Source organism: Rhinolophus ferrumequinum, chromosome X (genome assembly GCF_004115265.2).
Source record: "Rhinolophus ferrumequinum isolate MPI-CBG mRhiFer1 chromosome X, mRhiFer1_v1.p, whole genome shotgun sequence".
NCBI lineage: Eukaryota > Metazoa > Chordata > Mammalia > Chiroptera > Rhinolophidae > Rhinolophus > Rhinolophus ferrumequinum.
In genome coordinates, this window is record NC_046284.1 from 42,943,783 (window position 1) to 42,956,336 (window position 12,554).

General features: G+C 39.2%; 1 protein-coding gene across 1 annotated transcript in view; it reads left to right on the forward strand.

The window, feature by feature from the left end:
• Positions 1-6,864: 6,864 nt before the first annotated feature.
• The window catches only part of CAPN6 (calpain 6), a 31,072-nt gene continuing 25,382 nt past the window's right edge, over positions 6,865-12,554 (forward strand). Inside the window, exon 1 of the mRNA XM_033120181.1 lies at positions 6,865-6,977. The gene's annotated coding sequence lies outside the window, so the exon portion shown is untranslated. The remainder of the gene's footprint in view (positions 6,978-12,554) is intronic.

Here is a 12,554-nt window from a genome sequence, read left to right on the forward strand (position 1 = left end):
TAAAAAAACAATCCCATTTACAATCGCTCCAAAGTCTATAAAATACCTGGGAATAAATTTAACCAAAGAAGTAAAAGATCTGTACTCAGAAAATTATAAGACACTGAAGAAAGGAATGAAGGAAGATATAAATAGATGGAAACACATATCATGTTCATGGATAGGAAGAATTAATATAGTTAAAATGTCCATACTGCCTAAGGCAATATACATATTCAGTGCAATTCCTATCAAACTACCAACGTCGTTTTTCATAGAAATAGAACATATAATCCTAAAATTTATATGGGACCATAAAAAACCCCAAATAACCTCAGCAATCTTGAGAAATAAGAACAAAGTGGGAGGTATAACAATACCTGACTTCAAATTATACTACAAGGCTACAGTAATCAAAACAGCATGGTACTGGCATAAAAACAGACACATAGATCAATGGAACAGAATAGAGAGTCCAGAAATAAATCCACGCCTATATGGCCATTTAATCTTCTCAATGGAAGCAAGAATGTACGATGGAGTAAAGACAGTCTATTCAATAAATGGTGCTGGGAAACCTGGACAGACACATGCAAAAAAATGAAGCTGGACCACCTCCTTACACCATATACAAAAATAAATTCAAAATGGCTTAAAGACTTAAATGTAAGATCTGAAACCATAAAATACCTAGAAGAAAATATAGGAAGAAACTTCACAGACATTTCCCGGAGTAAGATTTTTACTGATATATCTCCTCGCTCGAGGGAAGTAAGAGAAAAAATAAACATGTGGGATTATATCAAACTAAAAAGTTTTTTCACAGCAAAGGAAACCATCAATAAAACAAAAAGGGATCCTACTGAATGGGAAAAGATATTTGCCAATGATATATTTGATAAGGGATTAATATCACAAATATATGAAAAACTCACTCAACTCAACTCCAAAAAAACAAACTACCCAATTAAAAAATGGGCAGAGGACTTGAAGAGATATTTTTCTAAAAAGGACATACAGATGGCAAACAGACATATGAAGAAATGCTCAACCTCACTAACCATCAGAGAAATGCAAATAAAAACCACAATGAGATACCACCTCACCCCAGTCAAAATGGCTATCATCAATAAATCAACAAACAACAAGTGCTGGCGCGGATGTGGAGAAAAGGGAATGCTTGTGCACTGTTGGTGGGATTGCAGATTGGTGCAGCCACTATGGAAAACAGTATGGAGGTATCTCAAAAATCTGAAAATGGAACTACCCTATGATCCAGTAATTCCACTCCTAGGTATCTATCCGGAGAAATCCAAAACTCCAATTCAAAAATCTTTATGCACTCCTGTGTTTATTGCAGCACTATACACAATAGCTAAGACATGGAAACAACCAAAATGCCCATCGGTAAATGACTGGATTAAGAAACTGTGGTACATTTATACAATGGAGTATTACGCAGCCATAAAGAAGAAAGAAATCTTACCATTTGCAACAACATGGATGGAACTAGAGAACATTATGTTAAGTGAAATAAGTCAGACAGAGAAAGATAAGTACCATATGATCTCACTTATATGCGGAATCTAAAGAAAAGAATAAGTGAATGAACTAATCAGAAACAGTTTTGGAGAGAAAAAGGAAAAACTGAAGGTTGCTAGATGGGCGGGGGGTGTGGGGGTAGGAGGGAGGGTGAGGGGATTGGAGGGCAGTCGGTGACCACAGGATGGCCACGGGGTTTGAAAATTAATCTGGGGAACGTAATTTAGTGGTTACCAGAGGGTAAGGGGGTTGTGGGGTGGGAGATAAGGGTAAGGGGGATCAAATATATGGTGATGGAAGGAGAACTGACTCTGGGTGGTGAACACACAATGCAATTTATACATGATGTGATACAGAATTGCACACCTGAAATCTATGTAATTTTATTAACAATTGTCACCCCAATAAATTAAAAAAAAAGAAGAAGACAAATATTAACAATTATTGGATAGGCTGTGGATAAAAAGGAAGAGGAACCCTCATACACTTTTGGTGGGAATGCAGACTGGTGCAGCCGTTATGGAAGGCAGTGTGGAAGTTCCTCAAAAAATTACAAATAGAATTACCATATGACCCTGCAATCCCTCTCCTGGGCATCTACCCAAAAAATCTGAAAACATTTATACATGAAGATACGTGTGCTCCAATGTTCATTGCAGCTTTATTTATGGTGCTCAAGACATGGAAACAAACAAAATGTCCTTCGATAGATGAATGGATAAAAAAGTTGTGGTATATATACACAATGGAATACTATTTGGTGGTAAGAAAAGATGAAATAGGACCATTTGTGGCAACATGGATGGATCTTGAGAGTATAATGCTAAGCGAAAGAATTCAGACAGAAAAAGCAGTGAACCATGTGATTTCACTGTTATGTGGTATACAAACCAAAAACAAGAAAAGAACAAGACAAACAAATGAGAAACAAAAACTCATAGACACAGACAATAGTTTAGTGGTTACCAAAGGTTAAGGTGGGTGGAGGGTGGGAGATGAGGGTAAGGGGGATCAAATATATGGTGATGGAAAGAGCACTGTCTCTGGGTGATGAACACACAATGGGATTTATAGATGATGTAATACAGAATTATACACCGGAAATCTATGTAATTCTACTAACAATTGTCACCCCAATAAACTTTAAAAAAAATTGAAAGAAGGTAAGGATGGAGAATCAAAGGATAAGCACGACTTGGATAGGTAGAGGTATAGGAAAGGACAATCTCAGTAGAGGGACATCTTGAGTAAAAACATGGGGCTAGGGTTGAATCATACCATGCATCCATTTAGAATGATTACCTGATCTTTGGCTTTGTTCTTAGCCTTTGGCTCCATCCAACCTTGTACCATGCTTCCTGGCCTGTGAGTTCTGGGTCACCTCAATTCCCAACTGCTCACCTTACCTTCTGTTTATGGTCTTGCCCACTTTCACCTGGTACCCAAATTCTCAGTTCTCTGCAGCTGACCTTCATCTACAATATTTTCTTAAGGCATGGGTAACATCTGTATCCAAAGCATCATTCCCATCGAACCTTTCCCAACCCTGAGTTCCCTACACCAGCCAGTGATGATAGTGCCCTGAGAAACGTCTAGTCCTGAGAAAAGAAACACAAAGGCCAGCTAGACCAGCAGCAAGGAGTAGTGGTGAAACCAATAATGGGAAATGGCTAAAATGACATCCCTTGATGAAGGAAGGGCCGTGATGACCAAGTAGAAGAGCATAGATTTGATAATAATCAGAGATTAGGAACTGCTGTAACCATTTATTCCAATTACTAGTGACAGATTTTTCCTTTGACTAATATTGAGAAACTAGAGCCCTTTATTTGACAAGGCAAATGAGTTGCTTCCCTTAATTAAAGGAAGTTCTGCCAACAGCCCAGTGAAGCATATTTTTGTTTTAACCAGGCCAACAGGGAAAACGTCCAGTTTACCCCCTTCCAAAATCTGGGTTGAACTTCACCCCACACTGGTCCAAGACTATTTCGTTTGGAAGCTGACAGTCCATCCTTTTCCGTGGCTTCTGTTCACACTTTCACTGGCCTTGGTGGATTGTAAAGTCAAAAAAGGCAGGGACTGCATTTAGCTGGCTAAAACCAAATGGTGCTGCCCCACAGCCAAACTACACTGGTGTGCAGCAACCCCAACACACACACACTCACACACACACACACACACACACACACACACACACACTGGATGCAGCTGATATTCTTTTCCCCATAGGGGAACTTGATTTTACAATCTAGGGTTGGAAAATGCCCCAAATTGGGGAAATGATTGAGCTAAGAAAGAAGTTCAAGGATGCAATAGGGCAGAACCCAAGACTTGGGTGAAGGCTGAGATTGAACTAATTACAATCTATAGCATCTTGGAGAGCATAGCCACCAACTAGCTCCACAAATCCTTGGCTGCTGTATCAAAAGGCTCTTTACCACTATACCCACAAACTTTTGAAGGAGGTCAAAACTTTTGAAGGAATAAGTAAACTGTAACACTTTATCCAGAATATGAAACAAAGAAATAAATAAAATGTACAGACTGAAAACTTCCACAGAGTAAAAGGATGGCTGATCTTTAACTCATTGAGGGATGCAATCATGTTTCTTACTGCTCACCATTATATCCCCAGGACCTAGCATAGTGTCTGACACTGAGTAGGAGCTCAGTTAATGCTTGTTGAATGAATAAATGAATCACAGTAATAATAATAATATTAATAATAATAATAATAATGACAGTAATAAATATTTGTTGAGCCCCATTTGTACACCACACTGTGTTCTAAGTACATGTAACTAGCTGATTGAATCCTCACAACAAGCCCTTGAAAGTAGGCCTATTAATATTCTCATTTTACATAGCAGGAAAGAATGGCTCAGGAGGCTTGTGCCTTGTCCAAGAGTATACAAGTAGTAAGCAATGGAGCTTGCTTAAATGAATGGTTACTTGCTGAGATAAGGTAGGAGCGCCCTTGACCATTTGTGATCTCTTAGTATTGATAATAATCAACCAAGTATACTATGTGGCAAGCCGAAAGTGGCTATTCTTTATTATTTCCCCTACCTGGGATGCTATCCTCAATTTCCTCTATCATTCTACAATATATGCACACATTATTTTTTTCTTCCTATTGGAATTGTACTCTTCTTTTTTTTTTTTTTTTTTTTACCACAAAGGGGAATCGTACTCACTCGTAAAGATCTAATTCAAATATCACAAATATCATCTCCTTTACCAAACCTGCACTGACTACTGTTGCAAGAAGAGTTCTTTCTCTCTCTCACTCTCGCTCTCACTCTCGCTCTCTCCCTCAGCATTCGTCGTGGGCCATACCACTATTAGATATTTGAAAGCTACATATGACACTGGTTACTGACAGAATTTAGATTCAGACAGAGCGGGATTTAAATTCTAGCTCTGCCAATTTACTAGGTGTGTGAATATGGGCAAGTTACTAAACCTCTCCATCAGGAGCATGATCTTTGAACTGGAAAGAGAATTAAGCTCAAGATACATGAGGAGATAATAAGGGAGCATTTAGCTTCCTTCAATGAGTTCAAGTTTCCAGGCCCAGACAAATTACATCTGAGACTACTAGAGAATGTGCAGATATGATCACAGAGTCAGTAATCTATGAGAAATTATGGCAAAGGGAAGAGGTAAAAGAGGCAAAGAGTCAAACATTGTTCCACTTTTTAGTGAAAGAAAAGATGCGGTAGTTTAGCAGGGTGTGAAATGTGGATTCTGGAAACTAGACCAGTAAACATGGCACTGGTCTTTGGCAAAAGTATACCATGCACCATTAAGCAGATCATTGTTGAGGCTTTAGAAAGGGAGCGGAAATCACTAGGGTAAGCGTTAGCTCACTAATAGCAAGTCATGCTTAACTAAGTCCATTTCCTCTTTTTGAATGGGTATCCAGAAGGGTAGGTGAAGGAATACTATAGCATAATGTATCTGAACTTTGGCAAGACATTTGAAAAGTCTTATGGTATCTTCATGGAGAAGATAGAGAAATAGGAGCTGGGTGGTGGCAGAAATTACATGGATTGCTTTAAGTTTGAATAGCCTTATTAAAAGTGATTGTTAACAAGGAGAGGGCTCAAAGATGGTGCTGCAGTATTCTGTCCTGTACTCTAAGTCATTCAATACTTTTATTAGTCTGGTTGATCAAATATGCAGATAAAAGAAACTTGGTGATATAAAGTATATATTCTCAATGGGGGTGAAATCACCCCCAAGAGGGCAACTGCTCAGATATTTCATGAAAATATTAGTATGGGGCCAGTGAACAGGAAGAGCACACTTCCCTTGTTTCTTAGGCTTCCCCTTGCTCACTTGTGTTTCTCTCCTCTCTCGTCTCTCTCTTCTCCTTCTTCTCTCTCTTCTCTCTCTTCTCCTCTCTCTTCTCTTCTCTCTCCTCTCTCCTCTCTCCTCTATCCTCTATCCTCTCTCCTCTCTCTCTCCAAAAGAAGAATTAATGCAGGGATAAGGGTGGTAATTTCAGGTCAAAAGTTTAAAACCACATTGGTTGGGAGAGGTGGGGAATGAGATGAAAATTAAATGACATGTGAAAACTAAAATAATTAACAACAACTTGACAACTGTGTCCCTGGAATTGTGTTTCAGTGACTGTCTCAAGGAACAGGACCTTGACTACATAGCATTTCACAGGAGTCTGATCCTGTTGAATGAAGCCTTTTGGTTGGTCTTTCAGAGAAAACACAGTTATATGCTCTGCTTTTTACATAACACTGCCAGGCAAAATCTCCACACCCCTGTTGCTAGAAATTAAGCTTCTTACAACTGCCATAGAATCAAACTCCATTCACCTCCCTCTTAATGATGCCTTCTCTCTTCCCTTGGCCAAATTACTTCACAGAGCAAACTTTTCTTTCCTGTGCTCCATTAGCTCCTCTTTCACTCCCACTCGCTTGCTGAAGTCCTCATCACTATCGTAGATCCGTGTACAATGGCTATGTCTGCAGCCTGGCCCACAAGAACTGCCAACACTTCAAGATTTTTCTTGCCATGTTCTCTCTCAAATAATGTCTATGTTTGCACTATTAACCCTGGGGCAGAAAAGTCCTATTTCTTCTTGGAAGAGAGAGAGCTTTCAAACGTGGCTTCCTGGGTTTTCCGATTTGTTGGTGGGTGGGTCTGGAGTGGGCATGCTGTCTGCACATCTGGCAGGGGTGCTTTCCAGATTTTCCTCATGACTCAGTTTCTGAATGCAGGGATCAGTTTCTAACTGCTAGGCGGGGCAAAGTCTCCTGAAGTTTCTGCGAGTCACCTCCCCCTGTGAGCAGAGCTTGGTACAGCCCAAATAGTTTTAAGGTTAAGAAAGCCAGAATCTTTGTTCAGCTGCATTGACTGAACAGACTTTGTAGGGGTTACTTGGCCAAGAGCAGCAGCAGCGGCAGCAGGAGCAGAAAAGTGGGATAACTCAGGTGAGTAGAGAGGGTATTTGCAAACTTATCCTGGAATTTTATTTGCTTGATAACTTGGTGTATAAGAAAGGTGACGAAACTTGAACTTTATAGTTAGTCGAAATCCACAGCTATAATTTTATGGTTTGTCTGAATCCAATGTGCATGTGTAATAGTAGTTTGGAAACTTCCAAACTAATGGAATTTTTTGATTTGTTATTTTTGAGTGTGTGTGGAGTGATTGTGGTTGTTTGGCAATGATATTTTTCTGGTGATTTCTGTTTTGTTTGTTTGTTTGTTTGTTTTGTTGTCTTCTGTTATCCAAAATCTCTGGTAAGAAAGGACAAACCTTCCTTGGGCAAGTGAGAGGGTGAATCCAAGCTGACTGTCAAGGCTTCATTCTAGCTTTTGCTAACCCACAGCTATGGGCAAATTATTGAAATGCAGACAAAATCTTGGAACCACACTGTGTACAAAAGGCCTTTAAGCTCTGGAAGTGGAGCGCATGGGTTGTGTACTGTTAGATGAGAGGGAGTGGTGGCAGGAGTCTGTCCTGTCTGCACAGCAGGCATGTTCTTGTCCTGGTGACAGGTTGATCTTGGATATTTCATTTTCAGCCCCTAGCTGGCCTGGTTTTGTTCTTCTCTGATTCTTGCTTTGGTTTGAACTTTAATTTGCAGTTGGGGCTCTATCCTCCCACCCTGAATACAGTACACTGGTGTTCTAGGGGTTTAACTGGGCTACCTGAACAAAGTGGGCTGGGGGGAGGGCAAAAAAAAAGGATGGAAGCATTGCAATTAAAAATTGGTTGTGAGGATTTGGAGCTTGAAGTTTGGTGAAAAGCACAGAGGAAGATTAAACAAATTCTGCCTTCCTGACAGTCTTCTGGCTTCAGGATAAAACATCCTGGTTTGTACTAATGTTTTATTAAAATTTGGCTAATGTCGTATTTGCTAATCTTCGTTGTGAAATTAAGAATATTTTATATTCTAAAAGAATTTAAAAAAGATTCTTTGGGGGCTGCTAATTAACTCTTTTATTCCTCTAGCAGTTTGTGTGCATGTACATGCATGCACCTGTGTGTGTGTGTGTGTGTGTGTGTGTGTGTGTGTGTGTGAATCCTTTGGATTTGAATAGCAGTCTTTATTTATCCTTAGAGTCCCTAGCAGTCTAGGGAAAAGCCTAACAACATTTGTGTAGTCAGGAATAGGTTAAAAAGCAAGCTATCTCTATCCTTGGGAGTTTTCAGTTCCTAAATTAAAAGCAGAAACAGCCCCTTTGTGACCCCAAAACAGTGTTTCTTGATTAGCTTTGATTTGAAATCATCAAATCAAAGCTCCTGACAGCTTGCAATTCAAAAATAAAACTCCTAAGTGCATTCTTGTAAGAAGAGAACAATGAGAATTTTCCAAAGCAATGTCTTGAGGTTTTGTGTTTGCACACATCCCCCAACCCCTTTTTAAAAAATTGTGGTGAAAAGTGTCAGGTGGTCCAGGTTTTAGTGCCAGATATGTCATTAACTATGCAACCTTGGGCAGGTTCCCTCACCTTCCTGTAAAAGCAAGGATTTGGGTTAAGTGATTTCTAAGAGTCCTTCCAGCATACCATTCTATAAAAATTGGGATTAGATTCTCGAAAGGCTGTAAAATTAGACTTATAGGACGAACTTATTCATGCAAGAGGGAAAAAACCTGTATCGGGGCAAGTCAGCCAAAAGGGAGAGGTGAAAAAGAGAGGAGGTATTGAATGGTGGAGGAGCCATTTTATGTTGGTCTTTTAAATGTCCTTGAGTATCTTATTGAAAGCATGTGATCAAATCCCCTCGTTTTCTACTAAGGACAGAAAAGGGATTTAATTTTCTAAAATAAAGACTGTTTCCTAATACTACTGTCTTACATTAATTTTATCCTTAACAGTTAATAAGTATGTTCATGTACTTAATTTTATTAGATTCCCCCAATAACACCTTGAGATATAGGGGGCAGTCATCATATTCCCATTGTGCTATGGAGAAACTGAGGGACAGAGATATTACCTACACTAAATGCTGGTATTTGGGACTTGATCTTGGATCTCCTGACTACCTGTGTTTTTTTATGATTTTGAATTGCTTTTTATTTTTGATAGAGTTTTTTAACAATGGAATTAAAGGAAGTTGTGTGCTCTTTTTTTTCTTTGAATTTCTTTGAACAGAGTTTTCTCTCTGGGCAGAATAGATACGTCCTAGATAAAGCTGGATCAGAGAATTTTTATGGTCCTTTTCAGACCCCAGAATATCTGGCTAACAATCTGAATCTGAACACCCATATGTCTTCTGGTAGATGCCTGTCCATAGATGTGGATGGACTCTGCTTGTGTAGACATGGAAAGTACTATTCTCTAAGTAACATGTGGATGCTAATTGTTATTCTGTCACCTTATCCAATCCTCATTTCTTTCAACACACTATTCCCAGGTGTGAGGAAAGGAACTGTTGATCGTGGCTAACGTGACCCATACTTCATGCCAGGGCAGACTTAGGTCTTCTGTATTCGGTTTGCTTTACAAAAACTCCTAATTGCTTTTACCTCCAATTTTGTCCCACGTACAGCACAAGGTAAAACCTGGGGAAAAGGAGAAACTAGCCAGAGACAACACCCCTGAAACCATGCTCTCTCCCTCTCTCCCCCTTAAGTACCCTCCTTTACCCTCCCATTCACTGCAATCCAACAGCAGTTTGTAAACTGCAGACTGGGTTCCCTCTATCGGTTATAATTCAATTTAATAAACTGAGGCAGATTTCACGTTTTAGAGCAAAATCTTGTTTCTATTTTAAGGCTAACCCATAGGTAACAAACAAGTGATATTCCTCTTAAGAGTTTGCATTGCTCCCCAAGTTTTCCAGTCCAGTGAGGAGAAAAATTTTCCTTACTGCTGCCTTGTATTCTACGTGGAAGGAGGCTCCCTCAACTTCCATGACAATTCTCAACTTTGCAATCTCTGCATCCACCCCTCCCGCTTGCCTTCATCCACTCAGCCTTCTTCCAGCTCTATCTCTAGGTGGTGGGTCCCAATTCAAATAGTACTGCTTAAGACCATTATCTCAGTTCAAAACCCCACACTCTGCTTCACCCAACCACCCATGATACTTGCCCTCAGGACACAGTGTCCCACTTCTTAGATGTGCATGTTACCTTTGTTAGCTATTTGTTAGCTAGAGGCTCTTTTCCTAAAAGCCCTAGGTTTTTTAATTAGTTTCAGGTGTACAAAACAATTTAAAAATTAGACGTTTACACCCCTCAAAAAGTGGTAACCCCCTCCCCAAATCTACTACCCCTCTGACCTCATATATACCTGTTATATTCCCATTGACTGACTCTATTACCTATGCTGTACTCCATATCCTGCCTCCACAAGCTAAAAGCCCTAGATTTGATTCTGTTTACTGACTTTGTTAATACATGGTTGTTAACCTAAAGGCTCTGTTGTCTTCACAGCTGAGTTCAGCAAGATAGCAAAGAAGGAACATTTCCTTCTCCACTCTCCTACCCTCTCACATGGCAAGTTGTATATGAGAAACACAACTTACAAATTTGTGGGTTTCCAAAATTTTCTGAGGGTTAACTGATGAACCCTCAGATGTGAAGGGTTCAGATTCTCCAGTGATCATTAAACCACAGAAATAAAGAACCTTTTTAGTATCCACCAGGACAATTAATTATAGGCAGAATGCCTCAAATTTAGGTATGATGTTCGCTTTTAAGGGTTTTTCTCATTTGAGCTAATATATATATATATATATATATATATATATATATATATATATAATCGCCTTTCTTTAAAAAGGCAGTAACCAAAAGAAGCAGTGTGATGTGATGGAAAGCTGCACACTAAATCTGGCATTACACAGACCCAGGTTTGAGTTGGCTGTGCAAGTTTCTAAGTGCCTCTTCTCTGAGCTGCCATTTCTGCAGATACAAAATGAAGGGCATAGATAATATGTACTAAACACGGTTGCCATGTTTAGAGAACGTGAACTAAAATGTACATTTCGAACAACGACATGCCATATAAACATTAATTTTCTATGTAAGACATTCACCCCATTCAACAAATATTTCATGAACAATGGTTACGTGCCCAGCTCTGTGCCAGGCAATGAGAGGGCTTGCAATGTATGTCTTGTATTTATGGAGCTTTTTCTACTAACCATTCAAAATAATTTTACACTAACCATTTCAACAGGTACAGCCACAGTGTAAGGAGGGCAGGATAGATAACCCCATTCCCCTAATGAGAAAATTGAGGCACAAAGAAATCAAGGTCACAGCAAGTGGAACACAGTTATCCTAATACCTACTCAGAATGGGGGTCAATTCTACTCTGCAAGTCAGACTACAATTGTACTCTAATGAAAATCTGTCAAAGTTCAAGCTGATAGCCCGCTATTCTTTATTTACTGTTCATCCCCAAAATGCTGGTCAAAAAGCTTGACCCATCCACAACAGCTGTACATTCTACCTCCGAAAGAGCCTACTGGGATCATACTGGTTTTTACAATCAAAGTTGATTTTCTTTTCAATTGATACTGCTTCAGTGTGTAGACAGGCCCTCTTTTTATAACAGGTATCACTTTCACAGGCTCCTGCTTGCCTTGCCATTTGACTGAGCAGCAAGGGAGACTGATGGGCAGAGGGCCTTCCTAAGAACAGGAAACACTCATTTATCCAAAGTGATCAGGGACTAAGAGGTTCTGGCAAATTAAATATCCTAATTGCCGCAGACTATCCCCCATTTACAGTCTCCAGTCTCTGACAATCCACCAAGCCTTCCAGGAATAAAGTAAGAGGCACAGTAGTGTTTGTTATAAGTTCGAGCACATGCAATAATTGGGTTTTGAACTGTATTACCTACACAGATACTCTTTAAAGTGAAAATTAGCTGTTTTTTTTCATATTTCGTACATTTTTAGCAGATACTCTGACCTTAGACGTTTTATTTTGAATCCTCATGTAATCATAGAATATAGACAATTATCCTTAAAATATATTTTTAAATAATTGGCGCCATGTACATTTCACAACCTCCCTCCTATTTACTGTTGAATGCCATGAGAGGATCATTAAAATCATCCAAATCCATCTTTGTGAATCAAGAAAAGGCATTAAAAATCCTATTATGACCCCAGAGCTATTTAAAATCAAATTTTCCTTTCAAATTATCCTCATGAAAAACAGTTGTTGGGGGTATTTGTGTGTGGGACACTCCAGTATACATTGCCTGAAGAACCACTATATTAATTCACTGTTTAGCCATAGGAAATTTTTTTTTTTAAAGAAAGCAGCAATGTATTGCCATGGGATAAGAATCTATAGTCCACAAAATTAGTGTAATTGAATTTCAGAGTCTGCCATTTATCAAGGGAAAATGATTACACATTAGACTTTGAAGAAGAAAGACACACACAATCTTTCTATCTTTCCTTGTCTTTGGAGGTCATCTGCCCAGATCTGTTTCTTGCATTAGCCTTCCTGGACAGTAATAAAAGTGCAAAATCTTTAACAATGAAAGGAAAGGGACTGTGTAAAAGGGCTTGTTAGAAGTGAAAGGGGCTGCTTC